Source organism: Sitophilus oryzae, unplaced genomic scaffold, assembly GCF_002938485.1.
Source record: "Sitophilus oryzae breed Bouriz unplaced genomic scaffold, Soryzae_2.0 scaffold_815_pilon_pilon, whole genome shotgun sequence".
NCBI lineage: Eukaryota > Metazoa > Arthropoda > Insecta > Coleoptera > Curculionidae > Sitophilus > Sitophilus oryzae.
In genome coordinates this window covers 839,042-853,321 of record NW_022147434.1, presented here as the reverse complement: position 1 = coordinate 853,321, position 14,280 = coordinate 839,042, and the positions used below count along the sequence as shown (strand labels likewise).

The window sequence follows — 14,280 nt, the reverse complement described above, 5'->3', positions numbered from 1 at the left end:
GATCGGACGGCAACAACGTTTGACGTTTCTTACGTCAAAATAACTGTCACCGTGATACGCGTCTTACACGGTCAAGTTGGCCTTGGTCCAATCTATCGACACAGGTACCAAATTTCATTTAAATCGGACGATTTTTTTGCCATTGATGATGGGGTTTCATAGTGGATATAACGTCGTCAAAATATCATGAAAAATTATATATCTGCATTCCGAGGTTCATCCCCCTAGCTCACATAGGGCCCGAGTTACGATGCTCCAAAGACCCAACTCAACTACCTAATTGGCTTATCACTTTTTCGATCGTTACCACTTTTCGTGACGTATGTCGTGTGACTTATCGCCTCGAGTGTCGAGACGCTAGCCCGTGTGTCACAGCCTTGAATTTTTAATACCAGCGCGCGTAAAGAAGTTTCATTTCAAAAATTACATATTTACCTACTTTACAGGGGTTTCAATTACAAAACTAGCACAAAAAACCAAACCAATTTATCATTACAAAAATAGATTTTAATGATAGAAAAAAGAAGGCAAATAAGGCATAAAAACCTAATAATGAATACATTCCGTAACAAATTAACGTTTATTAAAATACAGTATAAATTTCATGTAGGATTAAAGATGTCTTATTATTCCAATTTTTCTCGTTATCTATTTCCTAAACTTATAAACATCGTAGAGACATATTAAATTTCAAAAAATGTGCTTTCTTAGCATATATTTAGTAGGTACTACTATTACACCACTAGAAAATATAATATCTAAAAGAAATTTTAATTTAAAGTTGCTTCTAGTGAGCGCAGACAAGTTAAAAAGTATACGTTACAATATTGAACGAGTCGTTCATTTGATCATTTGAACAAGTATTAAAAATAAATCGTGAGATTCTATTCTTCGCTTAAGCCGGTCCTACACGATGTCAAAAACCTTCCAACGTTGGTGCGTTTAGACTTGAGCACGCACGAGCTGAGCGTGCGCGCACGGCATTCGTTCGCGCTCTCGGCTCCGTTGTGCGCGCACAGCAGAGTTGTGTTGGCGAAAATAATGGACGACCAAGAAATAGTCGAGGCTGCAGTCATTGTTATGCACAACTTAATTATTAAAAAGGAGAAAAATCGAAAACATCGTCGCTGGTGGCAAACCCAAATTTTTAGAAATCGATATAATTTACTGCAACAACTTAGTGTCTGAGGAGGGCTATGAGATCAGTTCAAAAACTTTACGAGAATGACCAGGCCCGACTTTGAATATTTACAAAATTTAATAGCACCAAAAATTAAGAACAAAAAATACAAATTTTAGAATAGCGATTTCATTAATATCGACATATTCAATATTAATTTTATTTACAAGGTTTTGCCAGGCGTTATATATTTTTTTTTTATTTTTTAATAATACAAAGAATGTTTAACATTCCATAATATAGGCAACTTTTCATATTTTTCAATTAATAATAAGGAAGATTCATTGATCCACTCCATAATTTTAATAAAGAAAACGAAAAAAAATCACACACGCACGCACGAACGCAGACAAAACAAATTGCCGGTGCAAATTGAGCGTTCGCGCACACATAAAATCCCTTTGAGCACGGACCAAAAACCGACACCAGACGGCTCACTTTCGCGGCTGCTCGCGCACAGTCAGATTCGGAGTGGGCGTTCGCGCACAGCCGTTTACACTTGAGCATTCGCGGAGGATCAGTGCGTGCGTGTTCAAGTCTAAACGCACCAATAGACACATGAACATTTGCCACATCGTGTACGAGACACACTTGTGAATTGCAACATTGTCGAAGTCTATGCCAAATGATGCGTTCATCGTTGGAAGCATCGTGTAGGACCGGTTTTAAAATACGGTTCATTCAATTGAATTGTGGCCAGCACGGTTCCATAAAATTTGAACGAAAAAGGATCGTAAGTATTGAATCGGATCACAATGCGACTCGTTCGTTTCCACGGTTCGTTCGTTCAAAGAATCCTGGAAAGAAGGTATTATTTTCTCGGGCCACGATATTTTTTAACTCTATGGCCACGATCATAATATACCGGGTGTTTCTCAAGAATTGTTCACTCCTATAACTTTTTTATTATTTCTGATAAAAAAAACTAGGTTTGGTATGTTAGTATATAACATAAATTAGGATTGATTGACGTATTCAATCGTTTTTGGCCACTTCCTGTTTCACTAGAAATGACTACAACTTGTGATTTTTAAATGCCACCCTCGGTATTTTTTTACTTTATTCGACAGTCCAAATGACAGTCTGAATAGAATTGCATATCATATGGCAGCTTTTGACATTTTCGCTTAAAAAATCGTATTTTAAATTTCAATCTAGAATGTCCGGGCTGTGTTAAAAACACTAATTTGCAATCAAGATGCCTTGGAAAAATAGATTGATGGTCTGTTGTTTTTCGTGTCTTCTCCTGGCTAGTTAAAAGATGTCCAAAGTTAAAAAAATGTCCAGCGTATTTTTAATCATATCGCAATTTTTTCAAATGGAACGAGAGTGACTCATTAGCATGTTTTAAGAATTGGGTAAAGAATTTGATAATTGAGAACTGTAAAAAGAGTAGGTATGTCATGTGTAGTTGGCAATAGTTGCAGCCAGAGGCGGCAAATAAAAAAGTAATGTAGAATATGCACCATTTTTAACACAAAAGCCTAATATTCAACCCAAATTATAGATTTTAGGGGGGTTGCAGTATATATAAATTTTTAATACCTATAATGTATTGCAGATGTTAAAAAAAACTTAAAAAATAAACTATTGATTATTATTAACTCTTTTGAACTCTTAAGCTATACACAGACAATTATATACTTAGTACAATATATTTAACTATTAAAATCACAATCGCAGGTTACAGTCGCTGCTGTTTAAAAATCGCAATGGCTGTTTCAATTGCGATGGGAGAATCGCAGTTTTTCTCAAATCTACTATTTAATCGGCCGATTATTTGATTGCATGTGTGGGTACCTCTATAAAGATATATTACTTTCAATTGTCAATCATCATTCATTATTTAAATAATCAATTCTGATGACTAAAATTGCATGTCAACATGTAACCAATACAATGTGTGAATATCGACTAAAAATAGTTATTGTCAATAATAGTCGCCTTTCAGTAGAAATGCTTTATTTAATCTTCTTAATTTGATGGGAAGAAAAACCACAAAAATATTCATTTAGCGTTGCATTTAAATATGTTTTCACTTTCGTGAAAAACAGGTCAGAAAATTGCGACGCCTTTACATAATAACTATTTTACCGTTTATTTCAAACGTGATATGTGTACTTCAGTGCAATATGTTGATATACTTATATTAGCAACAACTTATTTACTAAATCAAATGTTACAAAGGAATCGTTTTATTCATTTATTTGCGTGGAATACCAAATAACATGCAGTTGATTTTTTGCCAATAAAAGTGTTGAAGATATTACAAAGAGATAATGAGTTTTTTGATTTTTAATTAGAAGTATCTAAGACAAGGCTTTGTTCGATAGTTTTTCACTTTATTCAATTAGTTGCTTGAGAACATCGTTAGAAATTTTTATTAGTATTTTGCATTTTGTAGATCAGTTGTGGGGGGGAGAGGGGGTTAATAAGATTATATTAGTTTTTAGCCTTTAAGGAAAAACAATTCATTATGTGCGACTTTCTTAAAAATGAAATTTGAAGATGGATTGCATGTACTTTAACGTTTTCTAAATTTCATTTTAATAAGTTTTATTATACACTATAGGATGTCTCAATATTCCGTGGGTATTTATATTTTAATCTTCTTTATTTTGACAATAAACATAGTTTTATGAAACGTTAGTATTATCGCAACGTAACTATCAATGAGTTATTCTTCCAGTTTTTAGGCGGTAATAAGTTTATGAAATATTTACTCTTGGTTCTCGATATCCCTGATTATTTCAGTACACATATGCATAATTATATAGCCACAAATTTAAATTGTTTAACTCTCATTTAACACTTTTTTGTGTGCTTAAGTATTATTAGTGAAATTATTATTCAATCAAAATAGGATGTATATACACATTGGTTTTTCAGATTTAATGAGAATTGTAAAATTCCGAAATGTTTTGTGTGTTGTGTGAGTATAAGAATATGATCGAGAAAAATCGGCGTCCAGTTGGCTTGAAAATGACGATCGATGACATCTCCCATATAAATTTACATATAACATAATAGTCATGGCCGGAACAGCGATTTTTTAATAACAGGTACAAGCTGTTCCAGTTTTAAAAGATACCTGTTCCAAGAAACCTGTTCCAGTTCCAAACTGTTCCAAAACGAAAATTAATACTGTACTTGCGTCATTCTGATTCGGTTGCTATTTTTCTTTTTAAATTTATATAAAAGAATATTTTTTGCTTAAATAATGAGAACTACTGGAGATTTTTCTGTTTTCTCTAAATTTAATATATCATCTATGTTGCTATATTACCAAGATATAATGTTTTTTTAACTAAAAATTAAAAAAAAACCTATCAAATTTTCGAAAAATATAAACTTTTCAAAAACATGTTTTCCCGAAAAATACTCATGAGAATCGAAATATACCACCCCTAAAAATATGTTCACTTATTTAAGACCCACCCTGTATAAGCACTAATGAATAAATATAGATTTATAATTTTGTTATATACTTTAAAAGTAAATTCTTGGAAGAGTTTAATTTTTTTTAATATCTACTATATTTATAATACAAAACAATAACCAACTGTTCTTACACTAAATTTTTCAAAAAAAAAAATACAATGCGATAATTATATTGCATTTGGCAACATCGCCAGCATTTTTTTTATAATAAAAAATGTTCCTTATCTATTGTGTTTCTGTTTACATGAAAAAATATATTTAAAAAATTTATAATAAACATTTAGTTGAATTTTAATTAAATATTTTAACTAATAATAATATATAATAATTGTTTTTTACGCCCCTGTATCCCGATAACAGATAACACCTGAACGGTCGCATCTGCTAAACTTTGGCTAGACTAGCGAAACCGATATACGACCTCGATTATCAACTCAAACCAGTTCCTTTTACTTAACTGTTTCAAACAGTTCCAAGTTCCTAACTGTTCCAAGCCCTAAACTGTTACAAGTAAACATAACAGCGATCTTCATTTCATAGCCATCGTTGACGCCGTTTTTTTTCGATCATACGATATGATGTTATGATATATTTTCAAAGGCAATCGCTATCAGTATAGTGATTTATTCATACATTCCATATTGCGTCTATACTGATTCCATATTTCACCTACCATTGAGCAGATTTTTTTGCATGAATTTTTCCGTATACATACTGAGGTCTGAACTTTTCAGACAACCTTCGTAGTAGAGATGGGTAGGTCTGGAATGCATCCACGGACCTCAATCCGGTGCCGGTACTGATGGTTGCAGATCCTACTGAATATCGACCCCTATCCGCGGAACTGCATCGCTGAATCGGCCACGTCGGTCGTTGGCAGATAACGAAAACATCACGATGCAGCGAAATAAATCAGTATTGGAGAGTATTAGAACAAAGATCGAATTCTAAAGCTTCATTCAGAACCTCGCAATTAGTAGACTAAAATAGTGGTTTCAATTAGCGTAGAAGTTTGTTTCTTTAATTTCAATGTAATCATTCAGAACGTCAAAATTAATGGTAGAGGAATTCTCAATTAGTGGAAAAATTTACCAAACATTTAACTGTTTGGTTTGGTTTGGGTTTGGTTTAATTACTAATTATACTTCAAAATTTGCGAGAAATGTCATTTTGGCCTTTTATTATCATCAGTCAAGAGAAATCGTAGTTAGATATCAAAAGTTGATTGTTTTATATGCTAAATATTAGGCTTTCTCTATGGATACAAATGACTAACGCAAGCTATTGCTAGGATATTCTATTAATTTTAATTGTGTTTTGTATACATTGTGAATGATCGTAAATTAAAATATATTACTAAAAAGTATAAAGTATAATTAAAACCACTAATTTATTCCACTAATTGCGAGGTACTGAATGAAGCTAACTGCTGTTGAATTGTATTTACTGTTTTTTAAGTTTACTTTCGTGGAACCGTAACCGTATGGCGAAATTATTTTGTATTATTTGTTGGTAAGTCCAAGAAGTCATAAAATATGTTGTGATCGTACAGGATTCGTCAAATCAATCTGCAGACGAGGACTACGTTCAAATTATTTCTTTTTTGTAAAAAATTCCATTTAATTTCTTAAAAATGTTATCTGTTAAATGCCGATCATTTTACTTCTAGCATGAAGTAATCTCTATGCGGCAGTCTCGACTATCTTTTATTATTTATAGTGTGTAAATTTCTTAATTCTTTGCCTCATATTCATAAATTTGAACCTTAAGGTACCTCTTCTAAATCTTTATCAGATGATAAGGATTTGGTAAAGTGCAACTATTAGATTTCCCTAACGGACTACAAAACTTTTAAACGCGGATTGCTTCATGCAAAACAAAATTTAGATAAATTAAAATTAAAGGTTGAATGATATAGATCCGGCGGAACTAGAACCTGTATACAGGTCCATGTCGCTTGATGTAACTCCGGATCTGACTCTTCTAAAATACCAGATCTACCCTACTTTTGTGTATCTCTACTTCGTAGGTATAAGACTGACAAAAACTTGCGTTTCCAAATAATCAGTGTCAAATAATTACCTAAAAAAATATAAACGCAATTCTAAATTTTTACACTAATAATCAGACAATTTTATCCACTATCTGTTAAAGCTATTTTCGAAAAAATACCCTGTATAAATAAGTTAATTAGTACGTTATCAGAAATAATCCGACGAAATGAGATTTTTGGCTTTTCCGTTAGTTACGCGATCTCGACGACACGTGTTACCGGATGATGACGTGCGTCAACGCAAAAACTATGTTCGCCTTTGACAGACACACAGTCAGTGTCAATAATTGCCTGCGGAATATTAATTGGCTAAACGTGTAGTTTGGTTCTTGGCACGTTTCAGGAATACCGATGACTCGAATTGACGTGATTTGAGCGAGAAGATTAATTAACATATGTATTTAAAAGTACATATAGTTCTTATATTTTTATTATGACGTGTAATTATTAAACTATACTTACCTATATTTATTCCAATCTTTGAATAATAAGATTACGGATGGATTATACTGCTATCTCCTTCCCCTAGGAGATGCAAGACCTTGTCGTTGTTGGGGAAGCTCCTTGTCAGGTGCTGGGGTGAATCCCCCTAGCGCCTGGCTTGGTCTAACAAGCGTCTCACTCATCGTCTTGTCCCTGGCTGTAGAGTCGTGGCCAGGGAATTGCACCAAGACATATAACGATGCCGGACGAGGCTACCCCTGTCCGTCATACCAGGCACCCTCTACTGACTGTGGTCATATCTCGCGGGTCGAGGGCATGGGGGGGGGGGGGTCTTGGCTTAACTATCTAGACCAAGAGGAGACAACCTCACCAAAAACCTAAATCCTACGATGGCGGGACCAGGTCAATGGGATGCGTGAATAAATAAAGGACTAGTCATTACTGGCCTTAACCTTGGGGCATCAGGGGATACCCCATTGTATTTACCACTTACTTCTACATGCGGGGCTCTGTGGAAGTGAACCGACTATCTCTAGCGACTCGTGGGAACGCTATGAGATCTAGCATTAAAAACACCACCGGTGAAGCTGTGGGGAAGCCCCCTAACGACACTGGGAACATTACAAATGAAAGTTTCAATGGACCAAATCCAAAGGAAACTACAAGAGGGGCGGCTGACACTTGCTTGGGCCCATCCTCCACAAGTGGCACACAAGCTACCACCTTCTCCATCAATGGTCGGGAGCCTACCTCTAAACCCAATAAGCGACACAAGCTACCCAGCCTGGGTCAACCAGGCGGGCTAGACGATCCTCTGAGGGTAGGCTTTAGCGGAGCAGAAGCACGAAGATACCTCCGACTGCTCCATAAAGGACTTGCTCCAGAGGAAGGAAAAGCGAAAAAACAACCCAAAAGCGAAACAACCCAGAAGCAAAAGCGGAAAAAAACCCTCCTCCGAAAAGGAGAGAGTAAAGAAACCAAAAAACAACCTGACTCATCTCCATCAAAGGGCAAGATAGGGAGCGAGAACCTCTCACCTCTTCTCCGGCAGGGAGAGAAAAAAGCCAGGATGGAAAGCCGTCCAACACCGGGAGGCAAGCAGGGACGTATCACCAGCTTTGCCGCTATTGCTGGACAAGTGAAAATGGCGGTGCTGTCAAAGGATTTCCCAGAGGTTGCTCTGACCACCGACCAGCAAACGTCTCTAGAAGAGGCTATACTGGACGAAGTAGTGGCGATCGCATCGCAACACAACGATCTACAAAATATGGGTCAGCTCGTTTTGCGGGGAAACACTTTCGGGTGGGCATGATCCTTATAGATTGTGTATCCCAAGAATCGGCGAACTGGTTGGTGGAAATCGCATCTAAGCTTAAAAATTGGCAGGGGCCGGAACTGGTTGCAGTGAAGGGAGAAAACATCTCTAAAGGGGCGGCCATCACGGCGGCCATCAGGAATTGACCTCAAATCCAAGGAGGCAATAGAGAAAGAGGGATATATCCTCTATTATAGATACGGGACAACACCGGTATCAGGTCTAAGGAGAGACCAAGTTAGAGAGGTGGAGAAAATGGAGACAGATCTTCCAGCCTCCACCTCAGCCAGAAAACGTATCACCAGCAGACGGAGGGCCAAACTCCAACTGTGGAAGGGTGTGTACCCTCGGAGGAAGAACTGTTGTCAGAGGAGGATGGTAAATACCCTGTCCCCCCTCTACAACAGGGGTATGATGGGTTATACACTGTGTGATGACTCAAGGAAGGGGGGCACAATAGATCTTTAAGGTCGCAGTGATTAACCCCCCCTCTTACTCATTCTACATTCTACATACTGCTATCTCCATGTATTCATGCATTAGAGATGGAATCGACATCATGAACCCCCATTTTTGACAGTTCTGTTTGACATTTGAATTTGACTTTTGTTTCATTTAAATTTGATTTGAAATTTTATGGATTTTTGGTGCTGTTCTGAGCTTATTTAGTGTTATTTATTATTTATTCTACTTTTGATTTTGTTTAGAGATAGTAAATCTATATTTGTGATATCAATTATTAAACTTTTAGTTTACGTAATCGAGGATTTTTAAATTCATTGTTGCCAACCATGGACATATTCGGCGCCGGACTGATTAACTGGAAATTAAATTTCGCGCTGAGGATTCAGCTGTAAAGAATATCAAGTTGCCACATTTATTTATTTATTTCCTGACATTGTCATTTGTTTTGACACCTTAGTTTTGTATTACGAGTTTTAACATTGAAAATGTTTCTGTTATCCTATATAAGGGAGCCCAAATCGAATTAAAATGCTACATTTGCCACACCATGACGTCATATATACAAGGGTATAGGAAATCTCGGCGCAGCGGCGGCAGTCGGCCAGCGCGCGCAAAAACATTACATCGCTAATTGTTTAATGATATATCTTTATTAGTTTAAAAGCAAAAAATATAGGGTTTGCTTTGATACCTTGTCAAGACATAAGCGAAACTTTTAAATTGTTTCTTTTTTTCATTTAGGCCTTCGTTTTTTGTTAAATGAAAGTTATATTAAAAAAAAATCTATTTTTAAACCAAATTTTCGCATGATTGAAATGATTATTCATGTTTAAAGTTTTTTTTGGTCATAAGCGCTAATGGAAATGTTTTTTGTAAATAATTATAAAAAATTACTCCCTACGAAGACTTTATTGTGTACTGGATCAAAAAATAAGTTTGTTTTCTCTCTACGGTGGTACTAATATATCGATTTTTGATGATAGTGCCCTTTTACCCGGTCTAATTTTGTACTACTTTCGGAATAAGGGTCCCCATATCATGTACTTCCATCCCTGAAAAATTCAGCTTGTGACACCGAAGTGAGAGTAACGTCAAAATAAGCTTAATCTACCTACATCATCATAGGTAGGTGTAGGTACTCTAGGTAAATTCTACCTAGACAGTAGCTGAACTAGCTGACAGTAGTAATTAATTTGTTATCCGATAAGTAGTTGTCATTATATAAGTTTAATCGTCTTATACCTCCTATAACGGTAGGTTTTGGATTTTTCCTGATTGGTTTGTTAAACAAAAATATACTGGGCATATAAATGTCTGTTACAGGTTAATTCGTTAAAGAAATATGTTACACACATATTATTTTAATAATAATAGTATAATAGTAATGGCTATATTATGTTATAACACATTATTGAATTAACAATTGAAAACAGTATTGAATGTACTTATTTTAACCAATGCATTGTTTTGTTTTTTTAATCTCACAAATAAGAAATATTTTATAGTTTTTATTATAAAAAACAGTGATTATACAATTTATTTACACCCCTTACACTGTTTTCTGTAAGGGGTGTAACCAGGAGTATATTTCGTAACCTTTTACGATATAAGAGGGCACAAAGTGTTTTATTACTTAATGCTTAAAATTTAATAATATATTTGTACATAAAATAAAATAGACTAGAAAGTCAATTAATTAATATTGACGTAATTACTAAATAAGTACAAGATTTTTTTTCTAATTATTTTAGTGTATTTTTAGTCACCGAATTATAAAGGAGAGATATCCAACCATTGCATTATTTTACTCACAAATAAATGTTTTATGGTTTTTATTATAAAACAACGATTAATTTATTATACACCCCTTAACCCAAACACTCCAAGGAGGATATTTCGTGACCCCGTATTTAAAGTGGACAAGGTTTATTAGTCAATGTTTTAATTACCCAGCGTCTTTAATAAAAATCTAATGTAATTTTTCATAGAAATGATCTGACATGAAAAGCAAATTTTATCAAAAAACTTTTTGATTATCTACAAGGAGTAAACCGCTGACAAATGTCTGTATACTAATGCCAAAGTAATGCCAAAAATACAAATTAAATACCAAATTTCTCATATAATGCCCCACTAATGCCAAGCTGATTCCAATATAATACCACTAATACCACGAATAATATGTAACACATTTGTTTCACGAATTAACCTGTAACAATACTGGTAGGTACGTGCACAGATTTTTTCCTAGGTAACTTAAAAGTCGTTAAAAAGTCTAATTATATTTAAAGAAGATATAATTCCAACAAATTACATTATAAGGCCAATAATGCACAAGTAATACCATTAAAATTTTAGCGTTTTTAACTTGTGTAACATATTTCTTTAACGAATTAACCTGTAACAATAGTGGTAGGTACGCGCACAGATTTTTTCGCTAGGTAACTTATTAAGTCGTTAAACAGGCCTATAAAAGCTATAACAACATAGGTAACTAATATTTATAATTTAATTCGAGTTTTAATCTCAAATAATAAATGTTTTTACTGGTGTATTTCTGAAGTGTTCATTATTAAAAGTAGATATTCTTCAAGTTATGCGAAGTAATAAGTAATGTTTCCGGTGAGACCGCGTATATGTCACCGGATTCTGGTTAGTATAAAGACTTTTTCTATAGAAAGAGTTTTTTCTATATTTTCCTTTCAAAATAAGACTAATTTCTTCTTATTCTTTTAAATATTACAGTGTTTCTTTTTCCTAAAATGTTATACTTAATTTTCGCTTAAAATTAAAAAATCACAAATGGAGGAAAATATACGTTATTGAATAAAGTTTATACAAATCACTTTACCATAACAAAAAAGTAAAAACATGTCATGGCGGAAGATATTCAGGTGGCATTTCACACATTTATCTATTAAAATCGAGATTAAAATAATAAACTTGCGTAACATGTTATACACGAGATAGAAAATTTCAGAATCGATTAATACGCAATACGCTACGCAGTCAACTTATTCCTATGCGCGGATGAGCGTCTTCAAGACTCTTCCTTCGGCCAGGGTCACGACGCCGTCGAAGAGGAATCGGCCTACGTTTGGCTAAACAGGCTGGACACGGAGTACGATATTGGCGAGTCTGACTATTTATAAAAATTTGCAAAGTAAAATATGTTGGAAAAATAATTAATCCATACATATATAAAAGCTCAAAGGGTTTTTTTGTTGCATCCATCCCGCCGAAACCGCTTTACCAATCTTGATGATTCTTTTTTTAAATGAAAAGTATATATGTGTAGATTTGTTATGAAGTATTTTTATAGTGCTTAATGGCTATTTCTTTGTATAAAACGACTAAATACTAAAACATACCTGAAAAACACCTACACACAATACCTCCAGAAATAAATTATTTGTCATTGTCAGTGGTGTGTCAGTTAGATTATATATAACGTTTTTAGATATTTTAGAGTGAGTTCATGCCGCCAGCTTTACATACATAAATATTAGCACAAAGGTTCGTTTAAACGACATTAGTGAATTAGCTACACAAAGCGATTTTAGGAAATTCATCCTCTTAGAGAGTAAAATTATCTCGGAACAGTTTATTGTATGAAAATTCCTTACTATTTGGTCTAGAAGAATGAAATCCTACAAAAAGAATTAGAAGAAATTTCTGAAATTCATCAACCAAATGGGTAAAGTTAGTAAAAATTTATATAAAACTTGGTGACCTCTGGATTATACACATAAAAATTGGCACAAAGGTAAAGCGAATTTATGAAATTTATACCCTTAGGGAGTAGAATAGAGAATGAAAGTTTGCTCTACGAAAATGCAATACTATAACATTATAAACCAGACAGTATAAAATGTTATACAAGGGTTTATTTAGTGACATCATAACGAAATATATCTTCCTCAATTATCCTTCAAAGAATAAAAAATAACCTATAAAGAGAGTATTAGTGCTCTTAATAAATAAAAAAAATGAAAAATAAAAAACATCTATGCTCACTAGCTCTCTATAAAGAAGTAAAAAATCATGTAAATCAATGCATGACGATTCGAGGTGTAACGCGAACGTAGTCGCGAGAAAAAAGCTAGTAATTTATTAAATTATTTTATTTAACTCATTAATTTTCATTGAAAAGGAATTTTTGTAATTCGCCACTATATTAGTTAAAAACTAAGAAACTCATATCAAATTTAAGTTTTGCGATTTTGACTTATACTTTTTACAAAATCTGAACACATTTTAAAAGAAAAAAGTTTTTGATAATATTTATATAGATTGACTACAAGTTGTATAACATAAATTTCTACGACCGGTCTACCTAGTGGTCTGCAGCATCGCCTTGTGGTGCAAACGTGGGCCTGTTAATCTATGACGTGACGCACAACAGCCAAGAAAAACAGAAGCGTGGCTAAGAATTTAGTAATTTAATAAAAAGTCTTTTAGATACAGTAGTAGGTATTAAAAAGTTTTGTGTTTAAATGGGGTTTGCCTTTAACAGTTAAAAAATTATATCGTGAAGTGTAACTTTCCGTAAGAATTCTTTATCTGTGATTGATCATGATCTATCATCATGTTAACCTGATGTTTTGTATGTTATTTTGTTTTTTTCGAGGTTTTTTTGCTTGCTTGTTTTACGGATAGGTGCGATCGCATAATTATTATTGATAATGTTTTATTTAATTTTAACATTACTACTTTTTCAGTGAACCTTTAAATCTGTTGTTTTTGTTAAGTTCGTTATTTAAACATATGTATGTAATACACTCATATTAACACTAATCATATTTTTACGTTTTTATTCATCATTTTCAATGCCCCCGCGGTTGCATCTTTGTAAAGGACTGTGAATTTTTTGTTTAAATAAATAGTGTTGTGATACTTTAAGCTTAAAAATGTTTACTAGCAGACCTCGCAGTCGATTATTGTTCTTTTTAAAACCTCTATTAGTGCGAAGTGGTGCAAGATAGCTTAATAGCCGTAAAACTTATTAGAATATGTTGAACGGGAAAGCGGTAGTAATGGCCTTTTATGTCCCTTAAGTGCTGTTAAGAAGGTGAGTTTTGTTGATGTAATTAATTTTAATGATAATTAATTTATTTTTGTTCCCTAAAATATTTTGATTAAAAGAAAATATGTAAAAGTGGGCATCGCTGTGCCGGTCAAGCTTAATTACGTGATTAAAAGTTTATTTGGTATGAGCTATAGGATAGTGTGTCAGGACTTAAATTAAAAATGACATTTTCACTGGCATATGGCTATATAATCTACGTTGCGAGTAGTAAACCAATTATTTATGAAATTCACTTAGAATTTATTACTAATTATATAATTTTTTCTTGCATTTTCGCTTTATTTGTTACTTAT

General features: G+C 33.7%; 1 protein-coding gene across 1 annotated transcript in view; it reads right to left on the bottom strand.

Annotated features, from left to right (window-relative positions):
* LOC115889452 (nose resistant to fluoxetine protein 6-like) overlaps positions 1 to 14,280 on the bottom strand; it is an 84,666-nt gene that overhangs the window by 21,293 nt on the left and 49,093 nt on the right. The gene's annotated exons all lie outside the window — the stretch shown is intronic.